Source organism: Pocillopora damicornis, chromosome 1 (genome assembly GCF_964200805.1).
Source record: "Pocillopora damicornis chromosome 1, jaPocDami1.2, whole genome shotgun sequence".
Classification (NCBI taxonomy): Eukaryota; Metazoa; Cnidaria; class Anthozoa; order Scleractinia; family Pocilloporidae; genus Pocillopora; species Pocillopora damicornis.
In genome coordinates this window covers 34,677,837-34,696,495 of record NC_142670.1, presented here as the reverse complement: position 1 = coordinate 34,696,495, position 18,659 = coordinate 34,677,837, and the positions used below count along the sequence as shown (strand labels likewise).

The following is an 18,659-nucleotide window of genomic DNA, read 5'->3' as shown; positions in this document are numbered from 1 at the left end:
TGTACAGATTTCTTTCTCTGGTTTAATAGATTTTCTTCTCGACAAGCTACGCCACTGTTTGACCAAAGAAGCTTATCATGGGAAAACTTTTAAAAGGCCACACTTGGGAGTGCAGTCTTTGACAAAGAGATGATACAATATAATAAACTACGATTAGAAAGGAAATTGTTTTTGAAAACACTAACTTCAAAACACCTTAACTTCTGAATACACTTCAAAAGTTTCCTTTGATAATTTATATAGCGAGCAAAATTTGAAGATATATAAATGGGAATGGTATGTAGTGTTCAGCAGAAGTGAGGGGAGAGTGTAGCACAGGGGATAGGAGGGTGGAGTCAGAGGGCGCATTTGATCTACACCACTACTCCACTGTACGCGCAGAGTAAAAACATTCCATGTTTACAAAAATAAAACATTCCTGCTGCATAGCTGATTTCACTTGGAGCTAAGACATCGCTGCTCGTATCTGCTGTTATTTTTATCAATGCGCGATGGATTTAACGCGTTCCTTACATGAATAAGACAGACTCCAAACTTACAGCACTCTCAGCTTGGTGTTGTCACTGAAAATACCTGATGGTAATTTCCTCAACTGGTTGTTGTTCAACAACCTACCAAAAGTAACAGAAAGGGGTTTTAATTACGTTGTGCTTATTAACATGGTGCAGGCACCGTGTATGCTCGAAACTGACGTATAATTTAGAGTTATAATCTGCTAATAAAGTCATATTGTCTGATAACCGATGTCTTCTGTCCGGTTTTATATATAGAGACCTAACATTGCACACTGTCATTTAGAGCAGTCCTCATTATAATCCAGGCGACATTGATTGCAGGGAAGGGGAGTTTAAGAAATACCAAGACACAAATTTTCTGAATAGTTTTTTCAACTTTACATACACAATGTATTCACTTGTACCAGCACAAATGATAACGCCACGTTGAAACTTATTTCGCTAATCAAACTCTAGATTGACGCGGTGTGATCTTCCTCCATTGTACAGATTTCTTTCTCTGGTTTACTAGATTGTCTTTTCGACAAGCTACGCCACTGTTTGACCAAAGAAGCTTATCATGGGAAAACTTTTAAAAGGCCACACTTGGGAGTGCAGTCTTTGACAAAGAGATGATACAATATAATAAACTACGATTAGAAAGGAAATTGTTTTTGAAAACACTAACTTCAAAACACTTTAAATTCGGAATACACTTCAAAAGTTTCCTTTGATAATTTATATGGCGAGCAAAATTTGAAAATATATAAATGGGAATGGTATGTAGTGTTCAGCAGAAGTGAGGAGAGAGCGTAGCACAGGGGGTAGGAGGGTGGAGTCAGAGGGCGCATTTGATCTACACCACTACTCCATTGTACGTGCAGAGTAAAAAAATTCCATGTTTACAAAGATAAAACATTCCTGCTGCATAGCTGATTTCACTTGGAGCTAAGACATCGCTGCTCGTATCTGCTGTTATTTTTATCAATGCGCGATGGATTTAACGCGTTCCTTACATGAATAAGACAGACTCCAAACTTACAGCACTCTCAGCTTGGTGTTGTCACTGAAAATACCTGATGGTAATTTCCTCAACTGGTTGTTGTTCAACAACCTACCAAAAGTAACAGAAAGGGGTTTTAATTACGTTGTGCTTATTAACATGGTGCAGGCACCGTGTATGCTCGAAACTGACGTATAATTTAGAGTTATAATCTGCTAATAAAGTCATATTGTATGATAACCGATGTCTTCTGTCCGGTTTTATATATAGATACCTAACATTACACACTGTCATTTAGAGCAGTCCTCATTATAATCCAGGCGACATTGATTGCAGGGAGGGGGAGTTTAAGAAATACCAAGAGACAACTTGTCTGAATGGCTTTTTTTCAACTTTACATACACATTGTATTCACTTGTACCAGCGCAAATGATAATGCCATGTTTAAACTTATTTCGCTAATCAAACTCTTGATCGACGCGGTGTGATGTTCCTTCATTGTACAGATTTCTTTCTCTGACTTACTAGATTTTCTTTTCGACAAGCTACGCCTCTGTTTGACCAAAGAATCTTATCATGGGAAAACTTTTAAAAGGCGACACTTGGGAGTGCAGTCTTTGACCAAGAGATTATACAATATAATAAACTACGATTAGAAAGGAAATCGTTTTTGAAAACTTTAACCTCAAAACACATTAACCTCGGAATACACTTCACAAGTTTTCTTTGATAATTTATAAAGCGAGCAAAATACGAAGATATATAAATGGGAATGGTATGTGGTGTTCAGCAGAAGTGAGGGGAGAGTGTAGTGCAGGGGATAGGATGGTGGAATCGATGGATGCATTTGATCTACACCACTACTCCATTGTACGTGCAAGGTAAAAGAATTCCATGTTTACAAAAAATAAAACATTCCTGCTGCGTAGCTAATTTCATTTGGAGCTAAGACATCGTTGGTCATATCTGTTGGTATTTTTAGCAATGCGCGATAGATTTAACGCGTTCCTTACACAAATGAGACAGACTCCAAAACTTACAGCTATCTCAGATGGGTTTTGTTGCTGAAAATGCCTGATGGTAATTTCTTCAACTGGTTGTTGTCCAACAGCTTACCAAAAGTAATAGGGAGGGGTTTTGATTACATTGTGCTTGTAAACATGGTGCAGGCCCCTTGTTTGCTCGAAAATGAAATTTTTTAGAATCATGATCTGCTGACAAAGTCGCATTGTCTAAAAACCGATGTCATCTGCCCTGTTTTATTGAGACCTAAGATTACACACTGTCATTTAGAGCATTTACAAGCCAGGTGACGTTGATTCCAGGGGGGGGGGAAGTCTAACATACCAAGACCCAAATTGTCTGAATAATTTTTCTTTTTAACTTTACATACACAGTGTCCTCCCTGTGATTTTTATCTCTCAATGGATGGATTTGTTATTGAGAGACTTGAACAAATTATGTTATGCCTTAGTCTTCTTCTTGTCTCTCTAGGCCTCGTACAGTTATCGAAAATAAGTACCTTTCTTCACCTTACATTGAACGTTAAGTTCTATGCTTTTCACTGGTGAGTACTTGTGACTCTTAGATCCTCATAAACTTGTAAGATTGAATCAACTCTTGGACGCAACAAGGTTCAACTGGGATGCTAGGATAAATTAGTAACCTGCCTACTTTAAATATGACAGGACTTTGTTTTGATATGTCACATAGAGGTTAAAGACTTTGTGATGTCACTCTATTGATGGTGTATCGTTCATCAACGGCGTAACTAACAAACTCATCCTTTTTAGCAGATTCAAAACCAAGCACAATTGAACGACACAACGAAGCCCCCTTCTCTTCAGGTGGCAAAAAAATAGGCCTCTAGTGGTGGCCTTCTCCCCCCCCCTCCTCCCCCCTTTTCATAGAATGTTCTTTAACTCTTTTTCTTTCCCTGACGTTGCATCTTATCTTTTCTTGCCTCATTAAATCCTATGAAATCGAAATTTATCGCATTTCAGTGACAAGGCAGCCGGTGTAGAGTCTGAGTGTTAAGGTTACCAAACAAGGGCCCATTTTGTGGAAGAAAAAAGCAACCATAGCAATAATAACAATGATAATGATGACAAAGATACAATTATGACACTACTTTCTAGTACTATCATATTTTATTCTTATCGAAGTCACTCTTCCTGCCGGTGGTGGTAAATATGAGGGATGTTAATGTTTCGTGTTAAGTGTCGAGAACTGTCCTTGATTAGTGGTGCTTCTTCTTATTCTCACGCATATCTGTGGGTCTTTTGTGAGTCTAGGCTCTTACAGGACTACTTAGGGCTTGTCCGGTATTACAGACAGAGACTGGGCCTTACTGGTATTGCTACTATGACTTTGCCTTGTTGTGAAAATAATATTTGAACGTCTGCTAGCAGAGGCACTTGAGGCTCGTCTGGAGCGCCTGGGATGGATTGCCGTAAGGAGATCATCTTCTGCAGCAAAGAAGCCGTCCTTATTGGTGGATACGCTCAATGCAAAGGACCAACGCCAAAAATTACTTCTCGACCTGTGAATACTTCCTCTCTGCCACCGAGAGCGCCCCACTTCTATATGTCACTGGTTGACCATGCTGCATCAGTAAAAAGCAAAACCCATCCTTGGACGCATCTTCTTGTCCCCTTGTTGGGTCACTCTTACTAAAGTAACTGAGTACTGGTGCTTTAGAAACAGCGTCTTTGAATTCTTTGAAGGCATCTTCCTGCTCATGAGTCCAGATCCACTAAGCATTCTTGCGTAACAGGCGGCGTAGCGGCTCTTACATTCTTGAAAGGTTTTTATAGGAATTTAGAAAAGTACCTCAGTAGCCCTAATAATCACTGCACTGCTGATACATGTGCTGGTCACTCCATCTTGACTGTTGTATTCGATTTCCCTGAAATTTGTTGAGCGCTCGAAAATTATGTTCGTCTTACCTAGGAGTAATTAATCCACTCTAAGACTTTATCGATCCTGCCTTTCTCCTCCTTAGGGGTAAAGGGTAAACCAGGGTGGATATGGAGGGCTTCTGACCCGATACATGTAATGAAAGATGGTACTCGATAGTCGTCCAGCTTCAAGTGTAAATGCAGGATAAATTCCGTGTTTTAAGTTATTTATTTCAATATTTTTCTAGATCTCTACGAAGTTCTAGCCTCGGAAGAACTTGAAAATTAGAAGTGAAGATTTGCTCCGATGTTTGTGGTTTGGAACTGATGCATTGCCGCTGCTATCTGTTAGCGACGTCATATTTGTCCAGATTCTGTCGCTGTGTCAAGGTCCAGAGTCAGCCTAAATTCGACTGAAACACAGTTTAAAAGCTACTACATGTCTTACTGAGAATTTCCAATCCCACCTTGTAACATTAGCGGTCCGAATTATTAGAAAAGACAAGGTAAACAAGACTTCCAACCGGTTTGATGGCCTACCAGCTCAAAAACACATAAGATCACTAGGTCACGATATCTCGCACGAGAGTCCTACCATTGTAAGACCCTCTTACACTTTTGGAGGGAAAACAACATAACATGCATAGTTTTAAGTAAGTCGAAGTTCTTACTCTGCATTGGATGTTTTTCCTTGATAGTATATCAAAAAGCTTTTTCAGATTTTCTTTAATTGAGAAATTGTAACTTTCGATCGATATCCTCTCCTGATTATAAATAATTATATTGCAAATGAAGAGAATGCAACTAGAGGGTATACCACTCGACAGCTTCGCATAGTTAGTACTCTAACATAAATAACTTATACCTTGTTTAAGATAGATTGTCGTTATATCGTACAGTTCAACCTTGCAACCCGCATTCAAAAGCGATAATTACATCCTCTGGAGTAAATGCACAGTGAATAAGACTTTTAGAGAGCCTTATCGAGAGACTTGAATTAATGATATCGTGCCTGAGTTTTCTTGTTGTCTCTCCACGCCCATCCGTCGGAAGTAAGCACATTTTATGCGCTTTACGTCGTACGCTTAGTACTACAGGTTTCACCGGCGAGTACTTTTGACCAAAATCGGTCTGGAGATAAATTTTTCACGCAGTAAGTTGCAACTCGGCTGTTAGAATAATTAATAGCCTGCGTACTTAGAATGTGACCATAATTTATAACCTTTGCGACAAAGTTTAATCATTGTTATACCTTAAATGTTACAACTGTCCCTCAACTTACCTTTTTATGTCCTCTTGTCTTCCCTTTACAAATTCAGTAGGCCTGGAGTAAAACTATTGAAAATACTCTTTACTTTTTTACTTACAGCTCTATTAGGTTGATATTGTTACTGAATATGTCTTTTGGCAAGTCCTCCAACTGGTTGTTTTCCAAGTACCTTTCAGCAAAAGACGACAGTTAGTATTTGTAACAAGTATTGAGCTGCTCTATCAATCTAAACGCATTATCATTATCATCAATATTTTAACCAGCTAGAGTTGTTTTGGATAAAAACCGAACAAATCTATTTCTAAATCTCGCTCTTCGTTTGCTGATGTCTATAACAACATCCATGTATGATTTCTTCGATTACATCCTTCTTAGGAGGAATCCCGATAAACACAATTGATTCCCTTTTTACCATTTGCGACTAATTTGTGGTAGGACTGCCAGGGAAAAGGCTAATTTCCCATGGTCACGGCAGAATAAAAGAGCCGCAAATAGTGTGTAATTTTACAACATTAGAACTGCAACCATCTTTGAAAATGGGCTTCTGAGCTCTGAAGCTGATAAAGTTTCACAGAAATATCAATTTATAATTAAGACCGATAAGGAACAATCGTAACTGCAGTTTAAGTTGTCTCCAGTATTAGTACCATAACCGCAAACACAGAACTTTGGCTTACAGAGGATCTTACTTGAAGGGTTAATAATCTTTAGGGACGCATGAAACAGCTCTATAAAAATCTAAAGAACATTTCTGGACTCAAACCGAGTACTTCCACTTCGTTCTAAAGCATTTTCGTATTTTGCCTAATGGTCGTATTGAGACTTGGTTCATAATCCACCGACACCTCGTAAGCACAAAGCGGTAAATTCTTATAGTTGAATATCTGATAGCGGTGCACATAGAATGTTCTTTAACTCTTTTTCTTTCCCTGACGTTGCATTTTATCTGTTCTTGCCTTATGAAATCCCATCGAATCGAATATTGATCGCATTTCAATGTCAGGAGGCTAGTGAATATTCTGAGTGTTAAGGATACCTATCAAACGCCCATTTTGATTAAAAAAAAATCTAAAATCAAAGTGTCAAATAAATGATACAACCACAGCTATGACAACAGTGGTAATGATAACAATGGTATAGATAATAGCAGTTATGATACTACTTTCCAGTACAATCGTATTTTATTCTTATCGAAGTCACTCATTCTGCCGGTTGTGGTAAATATTAGGGATGTTAACGTTCCGTGTTCAATGTCGGGAACTCTCAGCTCATTATGTCGTTGTATGACAAGTCCGCCTCGTTTACAAATCATGGCGTTGTTGAACGTACAGCCTTGTCCGCATACAATCGTGGATACGTGGAGGGAATGTCATCGACCGGCCAGCCATATTGTAGTTTGACAGCATTACAGAACTCCTGTTTAATCAAATTGGAGCCCATTTCTCGAAGAGGTCAAGGTCAAGCACCAGCTTAATCCTTGGTGGTGCCCTTACCATGATGTCTTTGAGTTTTCCTGGTCTTTCGCAACTGATTACGTTGTGTGCCGACTTACTAAGAGACTCGTCTGGTAGCTGGTGTGTTTAAGATGTTTGAGATGCTTAACGAGGTATGTTGTCACTTTGACTGTTCCCGCCTTGGATTTGCAAGGTATAGGCGCCTCCCAGGCAAATAGGAGCTCTGGATGTCCGTATCTAACTGATTACGTTTCGTTATCCAAGTAATAAGTCCCAGAGATATTATATTCTCCAGTGGCTCTAGTGGTACTTGAGCAGTGTTGCCAGAAAGTAAGTACACCGATGTTTTAAGCCGAACGTGGTAACGGCATGGCATTCCTGTGGCTGTGTCTAAGCGAACTTTGCCAATTAACCTATTTCACTGACCCAATCAGGCACCTTCTCATTGACGAATTCCTCTTGATACTCTCGTAAGCCTATCGTTGTGCTCCGTTGTGCCTTCCATTCTATACTGTTCTGTTGATGTCCGTTTCTTTAAATACTTTCTTCCCACTTTCTGTCTTGTCCGCTTTTGCGATAATCCATCACTTCGTTTTGTTTGGGAGGAAGCCAAAATCTGGACCCAGGGTACTCTGCATGCCCTACTATCTCATTTCTGTAGTATAACCTGTCCCACCAGCATCATTGGGGAACCGGCACTACTTTTCTGTGGACGCCACCTGTAGACACGTGATAATAGGCTGGACGCTAAGAACAAAAAATGCCAAAGCGACCGGAGCTCTTTGTGTGATCCCTTCTGCTCAGTGACGGGATTCTTTTACCGCCAGTGATAAGTTAATAATTGTCTCCACGTCTTAGCCACGAACGTACCTATAACGTCTACTTTTGTGTTGTTTGTTTGTTTTTTTTTCGGTTTTTGTAATCGGTCCTTTGAGCATCACCACACGCATACAAAAGCCGAATATCCTGCTTTATCGGGTAAACCAGGATATCGAGGGCTTCTGACCCGATACATGTGATGAACGTCGCTGCTAGATAGTCTTCCAGCTTCGAGTTTAAAAAGAGGGTAAATTCCATGTTTGACGTCAATTTTTGCAATTGTTTTCCAAATCTCCGCAAAGATTTAGCCTCAGAAGAACTCGCACAAAGAAGTGAAGATTTGCTGCGGTGTTTGTGGCTGGGAACTGATGCGCTGCTGCTGCTACCTGCTTGCGACGTCATATTTGTCGAGGTTTGATGACCTGTTTTTATGGAGACCAGCTCTGGGATACTACGTGTCTTGAAGTTTATCTTAAGAACTGACCATAGGCGTCCAGGATTGGATTTGAAGTCAATGTTCACAGTCTCAAAGAATTTTTCTCTACTTTTCTTGAGCATACGCTTGATCTGAGCACATAAGCTACGAAATTTCTCCCTCAGCTTGACAGATGGATGCTACTTGAGCTCCCTACGTACAGACTCCTTTTTCTTGATCAGGTTGAGAATTGCACTTGACAGCCAAGGAACAGGGCAACGACCTTTCGGACGTTTTGTAGGAATATTGTCTTTTACAGCAGCGAAAAAAAGGTCTTTCCAAGCTATAGATATCCGGCAGGTATGTACTGTGATTTAATACTAATCTTTATGAAAAAATTAATAAAATAAAACAATATGTGGCTAGAAATTGAATCCATTTTAAAATAACTACACCTAAAAAAATCGATCAAAAGCTGATGAAATCTAAAATTTCAGAGTCGAATTCCTTCTCTCCGTTGTCTGGACGTCAAAATCAGCATTTTTTGCATCGCAAGGCGCTCTTCACGTTAGTCTTGAACCCCTCGAGCAGATGAAGGCGCATTTTATTAGGAAAAAAGATGTTTTTTCCTTACTTTGCATATTCGTCTCTCTTCGTTAAAACTATCATTTTCGCGAGACGACTGTGTTATCTGAAGCCAAGCATTCTTAGCCCATTCTGCCGGTTGTGGTTAATATTAGGGGTGTAAATGTTCTGTGTTCAATGTCGAGAACTGTCCTTGAGAACTGTCGCTTCTTCTCATTCTCGTGCATACGACAGACATTTTTTGGCTCTAGGCTCTTACAGGACATGGTATTTGGTTGGAAAAGCCTGACATCAAAGAATGCCGATCGTTGGTGTTCGCAGAATCCATGTGCAAGAATTACCAGCCTCGTGTTTTGTTAGCTCCTCTGTTGAGTTGTTCTGTGCTGATGGCTTGAGGGACGGATTCGCCTTCAACATCGTTGCATACCGCACTTAAGAGTTCAGGGTCCAGGTCTCAGCTCATTATGTCGTTGTACAAAATCATGGCGTGGTCTAACATAAAGACTTACCCGCATGCACACGTGGACATGTGGAGGGAATACCATCGACTGGCCAGTCATATTGTAGTTTGACAGCATTATGGAACTCCCGTTTAATCTGACTGATTAAAATTGCTTTCCGTTATTGCAATAATAACTAGTAGAGATACTGGATTCACCAGTCGCTCTAGTAGATCCTGGTTCTTAGGAGGTAAGTCGACGGATGTTTTAAGCCGAAGGTGAAAGCAGCATAGCATGCCTATGCTTCTTTTCTGAGCGAACTTTTCCAATTGAACTACCTCACTCACCCAATCAGACACCTTCGTACAGATGTAATCCTCCTGATACTCCCGTGAACTTATCGCCGCGACCAGATGTATCTTCGCTTTCACTGCTATGATAATGACTGTTTCCTTAAATATTTCTTTCACACTGTCTTTCTTGTTCGGCTCTGCAATAATCCAGCGCTCCTTGCCGTTTGAGAAGTAGCCAAAATCTGGACCTAGGGTACTCAACATGTCTCACTATCTCTTCATCTCTGAAGTAGAGCCCGTCCCACCTGCATCATCGGCGAATGAGCACTGCTTTGCTATGGACGTCACCTGTAGACTCGTGATCAGAGGTTAGATGCTTAAGAGGCTCTCTCTCTTATTTCCACCCGGTCAATTTTACGTCAAAAATAATTTTGCCTGAAACTCTGTTAACAGAAAGACTTTACCTAGGAAAGAACTAAATTAGATTTGGTTTGATTCGAAATAATTTTCTGACTGCATTACGGGCCATAATTATTTCCCAGTCCGTAGGGACCATCGCAACGTCTCGACAATTGAAAAATAGGCAAATTTTGTAACGTTGTAAAATATTTGATTCGCATAGTTAAGTCACAGAACTTATATCAGATTGCTGCAAAACCTTTCTAGTTTGCCAATAAAGTTAGAATTTGCCCTCTCAACATATTTGAAAAGGCGAATTTTAGCATATTCTGACCACTAGAAATCGCCATCGGCCGATGGCCGTAAATAACCTTGATTTAGACGCTAAGTTTTGGGATTTGGGACCTGGTTGACGATTCTATCCTACACAGCCGTTAATTTTAGATCTTTATAGGCAAAAATATGCAAAAACACCTGTACGTTTTCGATTTTTCAAAAGTTATGACCGTTTGAATCAGCACATGTACGAGCATTCGCGATTTTTTCGCCTACACCAAAATCGAACCACTGGAGCAGATTTCGTCATAAATACAGCTTACCCGCCTTGCAGCCCGGCTTCATAGCTCACTTCAGAATTTTTCTAATAACCAAATTGGTGAAATCCATGATTACTTCAACAAATAGCTTGGTATTGCCTTCGAAAAGTAGGCGGCATCCATCGTGATTCGTGGTATCAAAACAAATGCCGGAATTGGCCACATTTCGCGGTGAATCACCCATTTAACATCGCTGCAGAGCTGAATTTTTTCCAAAATCAGGATATAAACTTTCCATGTCTGGAAGCTGAGGGAGAAATGAAGGTTTTAGGCTTCTGAAGTGAAGAAATAATCGCTTAAATTTAGATCCAGTTCGATGTTATACTGTTTTCACAAAGGTCCGCACAAAAGAGAAGACCGCTGATAGCTTGTGCCGTACGTTGTGCCATATGGTTTTGTTTTGTATCCCAAAGTAATATTTGGGCATATGATATCAAACTCCAGGTAAAAGCATTTACTCTTTTCATCCAAAATTTTTCTGCCCAAATATTACTTTGGGATACAAAACAAAACGATTATTTCTTCACTTCAGAAGCCTAAAACCTTCATTTCTCCCTCAGCTTCCAGACATGGAGAGTTTATATCCTGATTTTGGAAAAAATTCAGCTCTGCAGCGATGTTAAATGGGTGATTCACCGCGAAATGTGGCCAATTCCGGCATTTGTTTTGATACCACGAATCACGATGGATGCCGCCTACTTTTCGAAGGCAATACCAAGCTATTTGTTGAAGTTATCATGGATTTCACCAATTTGGTTATTAGAAAAATTCTGAAGTGAGCTATGAAGCCGGGCTGCAAGGCGGGTAAGCTGTATTTATGACGAAATCTGCTCCAGTGGTTCGATTTTGGTGTAGGCGAAAAAATCGCGAATGCTCGTACATGTGCTGATTCAAACGGTCATAACTTTTGAAAAATCGAAAACGTACAGGTGTTTTTGCATATTTTTGCCTATAAAGATCTAAAATTAACGGCTGTGTAGGATAGAATCGTCAACCAGGTCCCAAATCCCAAAACTTAGCGTCTAAATCAAGGTTATTTACGGCCATCGGCCGATGGCGATTTCTAGTGGTCAGAATATGCTAAAATTCGCCTTTTCAAATATGTTGAGAGGGCAAATTCTAACTTTATTGGCAAACTAGAAAGGTTTTACAGCAATCTGATATAAGTTCTGTGGCTTAACTATGCGAATCAAATATTTTACAACGTTACAAAATTTGCCTATTTTTCAATTGTCGAGACGTTGCGACGGTCCCTACGGACTGGGGAATAATTATGGCCCGTAATGCAATCAGAAAATTATTTCGAATCAAACCAAAACTAATTTAGTTCTTTCCTAGGTAAAGTCTTTCTATTAACTGAGTTTCAGGCAAAATTATTTTGACGCAAAATTGACCTGGTGGAAATAAGAGAGACAGCCTCTTAAAGCACAAAAAGCCATAGCGATCGGATCTCCCTGTGTGGTACTTTCTGCTCGATGACAGGATCTCTTCACCGCCAGTGGTAAGTTAATAATTGTCTCTACGTTTTAGTCACGAACGTACTTACAATGTTTACCTCTGTTTTTATGATTTTGTAATCGTTCCTTTGAGCAATAACAACGCGCATGTAAAAGCTGAGTTAGCATTCCTTTAAAGTAGTTTTCCCATTGATTTCGAGTGGCCTTGTCAACGTTGACCTCTTGAAGTTCTGTAAATGGTTACCGATAAAGGACAAGAGTGGGAAACTTAAAATAATGACACAAAATGTCTCAATAGTTTTATCAAAAATTATAAACAGCGTGTTAAATTGAGCATGTGCGAACTAGAATGCTATGTTCAGGTTTATAATGCCAGGTATAGTCATTATTTAAGATAAAAATCACGTTTAAAATAATTTGCTTCAGACTTCAAAAGAATTGAATAAAAGAAACCGGTATGTTAGTTTCCTGATTAGGCTTCATGAAGCAAAATTTGCATGCCTTATAGTCAGTGATATGTACTCTGTTGCTATGAACTCTCAAGCGGTAGATGGATGAGGACGGTGGGCTACAGACAGCCATTTGATTTTACTTGTGCATGGTCCTGCAAGTAACTTGATGGCTTTGACAACTGTCCAGATCTAATGGTCTGGTCTCCACTACTTGGGGCTTGTTGGGTGTTACAGAAAGTGACTGGCCAGTTCTTGGTTTTGCCGCTGTGGCTTTGTCTAGTTGTTGGGTCATATTGTAGCGTCTGCTAACGGAGGTGCTTGAGGCTCGTCTGGAGCGGCTCGGATGGATGACTGCTGGGAGATCATCTTCTGTATCAGGGAAGCCATTCAAGATTGTGCATTTTAGCCTCTGTAGAGTTGGGTCACAAATCTCTCTCTCTGGGTTTCATTGAGTTGGTGATCTGGAACGGAAAAGAAGTGGTCGTTATGAATGCGATCGACCACTTGTTTTGCGAGGGTAAGCTCACAGCCCTTCATGAAAGCTCTCGATAGATAGCCGGCCGGCAGCACACCTCTGTTACGCTTGTAGCTTATTTCGTAGTCATACTGCTGAAATGGTAACAAGGCACTTTAGCTTCTTGGGTGCTGATGCTAAGGGCTTCTGGATAATAAAGACCAGGGCTTTTTGATCAGTCCGCAGGACGACTTTGTTAACGAACACATATTGGTGGTTGTGCTGGGAACAAAAATTACTTCTCGATCTTAGAGTACTTCCTCTCTGCCAACGGAAGTGTCACTGGTTCACCTTGCTGTATTAGTAAAAAGTCAAGTCTATTCTTGGACGCATCTCCTTGGCCCTCTGTTGGGTCACCCTTTCTGAAGTACTTGAGTTCTGGTGCTTTTTTTAAAAGCGTCTTTGATATCTTCAAAGGCATCTCTTTGGTCATGAGTCCAGATCCACTCACATTCTTTCATGCCGGTCTCGCTCTACTAAGACTGAAATTTGTTTAGAGCTCGAAAATTGTGTTCGTCTTGCCAAGCAGTAATTATTCCACATTTCTAAGACTGTATCGATCCTAAATTTCTCTTCCTTGGAGGTAGAGGTTAAACCGGAGTGTATGTATATCGAGGGCTTATGACGCGATGTATGTGATGGGAGACACTACTCGATAGATGTCCAGCTTCGAGTGTAAATCGAGGGTAGATTCCATGTTTGACAGGTTTGATGGCCTACTAGCCCAAAAACACATGGTTCTACAATGTCACGATATCTTGCACCACAATCCTACCATTGCAAGACCCTCCTACAATTTGGGAGGGGAAACAACAAAACATGCATAATTTTATGCAAGTCGAGGTTCATATTCTATATTGGATGTTTTTCGGTTATAGTATATCTTAAAAATCCTATTCGGATTTTCTTTAATCGAAAAATTGAAACTTGCGACGGGTATCTACACGGATTACAAGCAGATGTATTGAAAATGAAGAAGATGCGACTAATGGGCACATCTCTCGACAGCGTCGCATAATTTGTATTCCAGCATTAATAAAGTCTACTTTGTTTTATACGGATGGTCTTTTTATCGCAGAATTGAAACTTGCAACCCGCATTCAGAAGTGATGGTCACATCCTCTGGACCAAAATTAATGCACAATGAATAAGACTCTTAGAGAACCTTAATGAGAGACTCGAATAAATGATATAGTGCCTGAGTTTTCTTTTCATCCATCGGAATCAAGGACGATTGAACGACACAACGAGACGCACTTCCCTTTGGTTAGTAAAAATAGGCCTCTAAGGGCTATTCCCCCACTTCCCCCTTTTCCCAACTCAACGCTCCAAAGAAAATAAGGCTGAGAAGTGCTTGAATGGATGACTGTATAAATTATTAAAGATTAATTTGATTTTACTGGGGTGAATAATCACCAAGTAATTAAAAACTACATCCTCCCTGCATGTAAGATGGATTCCGATCTCAGCTTTTTATAGCGGGGGCTGATGGGTCTATCAAGACTAATGTATCAAGCAATAATACAAATCTGTGACTTTAGCGACACAGTCTAATTATTATAAAGCCTTGAATGCCACTAATTGTCCCTGAAATTATCTGTTTACGTTCTATTGTCTTCCTTTTAAAATGTCAGCAGGATTAAAACTAAGAAGAATAGTCCTTACTTTTTAATTTACATATATTTTAGTTCAATATTGGGGACGTATGAAACAGGTCTATAAAAAGTCAGAAGACAAACTATGTGCCTCCACTTATGAAAGTTAAGTGCAGGAACTGTGTAAGCCAGAAATTTCTTATTTTTTAATGTTCTAATATCCTAAAAAAGTCATATTCTACAAGAACCGATGTCTTCTTTTCCGTTTTTTACATGAAGAAACCTAAGGTAGCATTACGAATAATAATATGGCTCAAAACTAATTGAAACTTGTTGGTTTTTTTAATTTTTAAGTACTGAGAACAACTGAGTGCTTTACACATTGTAAAGCTGGAAAAGTGAGATAACATCTCTTCGCAAGAAGGTTCAACTTGAATGTTAGAATAAATTTGTGACTTGCATAAGTTAAATTCGATCTGACCAGTTGTCTTATTTTGTGTTGCTTCATTGATGGTCTATTGTTTATTTTTCTTTACCTAACAAACGTATACTTTATAGCAGATTTAAAATCAAGCGCAACAAGAAGAAACTTTCTCCTCTGAAGGCATTCTTTACAAACAGAAGAAAGAGTCCGAACTTACAGGTAGTACAGCTTGGTATTGTTACTGAATATGCCTGATGGTAATTCCTTCAACTGGTTGTTGCTTACATTCCTGCCAAGAATAGATAGAGGGTGGTGTTTCACGATGTATTCAACAATTACGTTGAATTGAAGGGTGTATCCGGTAATGCTGTATTTCCTTGCATGCTTTGATATGATATCTATCTTGCCCTGTGCGAGATGGATCTTAGGCATTCTTTACAAAAAGAAGAAAGGGTCCTAACTTACAGGGCGGACAGCTTGGTATTGGTACTGAATATGCCTGATGGTAATTCCTTCAACTGGTTGTTGCTAATATCCCTGCCGAGAATTGGTAGAGGGTGGTGTTCATTACCATGTATTCGATAATTACATTAAATCAAAGGGTGCATCCGGTAATGCTGTACTTTCGTGTGAGCTTTGATAGGGGGGCTCAAACAAATCTATGTGATCATTTCTTTTCTATCAGCCATGAATATAGCCTATTTTGTGCTTAACCAGAACTGGAAGTGAGCTCATTCCATTTTCACGTTAAGTATTTTTTCTTTATTTTTGGAGGCTGTGCCTTAATTCTTAGATTGGGAGCTCTATGTAAACCCAGAGCCTGAAGGAGGGGGAGGGGGCATTGATTAAATACCCATTAACACTAAAAAAGCAGCGGTGGGGGGGATTTCGCAATCTCTAGCGGGGAGGCTCCCCAAATTAAGAAGAATTTATCGGGTAATTATTATTGTCCGGGTGAAAGTGGTGCTTCGAAGGATTGTGTTCGGAACCAATTCCGACGTTTCGATAAGTCCAGCGGAGGTTATCCTAAGGGTCGAGTAAAGAAATATTGTCAGTCGACAACTATCCTTCGCAGGACTACCCCCATCCGGACGATCAGGCCATAAGATCACACGTCAGTCCGTGTCACTGACACAGTGACTGAAATAATGAGTTCAGGTACACTTCAGGTGTTCATGTAAAGGTTGGGCGAAGCTAGTCATGATTTTTGGGAGCTAGAAAGACTCAACATTACAACCGCAGATTACTCGGGGAGGAGTCCTTTAGTTCACTGTTACTCAAATTCCTATCAAGAATCATTACAAACGTGTCTGACACAAATAACAAATAGTCTTGGCTTACAGCCACTCCATCTGGATATAATTACTGAAGATTCCTTGGGGCAAGTCCCTCAGCTTGTTGTTTCTTAAGTGCCTATCAAGATAACGTTAGAACGTGTAAAAAGTACATGCTGAGTACAACCGTTACGATATGTGTGCTGCAACCGTTGTTGAAATCGAGAGTTAAGACTTAAAATGAGTTTAGATTCTTCGTTAGCGTGGCTTGACAGCTAATTACACTCTTTGATCAACCCGATAAAGCAAATCCTTCATTTCACACTTTGTTATTTAACTACACGCTGTGTTTATAACTGTTTAATTACACTCACAATTTTGACATAGCAGGCGGAAATTTCCATGCAATTGAATTAAAGCTTTTTCCACGGCAATTCACACTAACGATAGTTTGGTGGAGGACGTCACACTCGCAAGAGCCTGGGCACTCTAAAATGAGGCAAGAAATGATTGGCCGTTAAAATTCGTCAACAAAGGCTTCAAATTTGTAAGACTTAATTCAGTTGTTTGGGCAACGAAGAATATTTCACTTTGATAGAACATTACTGTAAAATCACAATTACCAAGATTAAACGAACACTTCAGAGTTACGATGTAAATTAACTGATCATGAGTCAAAGATGAAAACTGGATTGAAAACACGAACTTCAGGTACACTCTATGCAGGCGCCAAAATCGACGAACTGTTAAAGTAACTTCACTTGGAATAGAAACAAGTTTAAGCGTACAAATGTGAATTTCCTTTGGTTATCATCATATACGCCTTCCCCTTCACGAGATAACTATCATACAAATAATTAGCATTCAAACCTAAAAACAACATACAAATTAAATAAAAGGGATATGGAAAGATCACTTTTGAAAGGTCAAATAAGATCCAACCACCAAAGTAGCTTAAACGTTTTCTGGGTGGTTAGAATTTTGAGCAAATGAAAAAGTACAGGTTTAGATAATCCAATTATACAAAGTACTGATATACTTCAACAAAACAATAATACCTCACCTTCAATTCTGAGGCTGATGTTTCTTCTTAATACCTCTCCATCTCTTCTTACCTCGCAGCTATAATTCACGTTGTCTTCTGAAGTTACTTGAAGCGGAAATGTTATGCTGGTACTATTTTGAACAGTGACACCATCTTTTCTCCATACAATGTATGGAGCTGGCGCACCTTTCACTGGGCACCACAGTTTAGAGGTTCTGTTCAAAAATACACACTGCGTATTTGCAGCTTGATCCAACGTAGGATTGACTATATTAGATTTCAAAGAAAAAAGGAAGATAATTGTTGGAATTATAATGGTGTATGTATGCAGAAAACCTTAGAAACAGTTCGGGAGGATAATTCCTATACATGCTCATCAAAAAATATTCTAACTCTGACACAATTCAGTGTTCAGGCCAAAGTAACATACGGATTCTATTTGTATCCTTCCCCTTTCTTTGTCTCCGCCTGTCTGTCTGTGGATTTAAGGATACGGTAGACCTTCGAGTGCCAACTTTTTATTTTTTTATGTTTTAATTTTGTTTTTCATGTCAAACTAAGCATTAGTGATTTCACTATAATTTCCAAGAACATTTTGGTGAGATATTGAAATGCGGGCGAAATCTCTGTTATCCGTCTGCGTTTAAAACTAGCATGTGAATGGAGAAAAATAAAAAGGAAAAGAGTCCATAGGTGAAAGTAAAAAGAAGCCTGGCTTTCAGCAAAAGAAGTAAAGAAATTCGTCGCCGAATGGCAAAATAATCTCACAAAGTGGATAAAACCTTGTAGTTTTGGAAATTTTCATTTCTTCGTCCTACGCTCGAGACCAGACGAAAAACATCTTTTTCTACTTGTTTACCAAGCTTAAAACCTACCACTTCTCTTACTCTATTAACCAAAAGTCTACTTGTTTCTGGAATTAAAAATTAGTAATAAATATATATCTATATGCATATATATAGGTATATATTGATTTATTGAAAGAAACATCATGCCTGTTTCATTGATGGATCTGGCGGTATAGAATACGTCGAAGTTATAGAGATCTGTCCGGATAAATTTCAACCACATGTATCGTCCACTGGATCTCACTACTCCAGTTCCGTAATCTCCACAGAATTCACCAAGAAGATTGGTTGACTGACTACTGCCATCACGAATTTCAAGATTAAATCCCCATAGACATAGTCGTGGAAAGTCGCTGCGTATTGTAAAGTTTAGTTCCACATA

The 18,659-nt window shown here is 39.4% G+C and overlaps 1 long non-coding RNA gene across 1 annotated transcript; it reads right to left on the bottom strand.

The window, feature by feature from the left end:
* Nucleotides 1-1,508: 1,508 nt before the first annotated feature.
* On the bottom strand, nt 1,509-10,975 carry LOC149053487 (uncharacterized). Its single transcript, XR_016185583.1, has 3 exons — nt 10,672-10,975; nt 5,765-5,836; nt 1,509-1,608 (listed from the first exon to the last, which is right to left on the bottom strand). It is a non-coding gene; the product is annotated as an uncharacterized LOC149053487 (long non-coding RNA).
* Nucleotides 10,976-18,659: the final 7,684 nt, after the last annotated feature.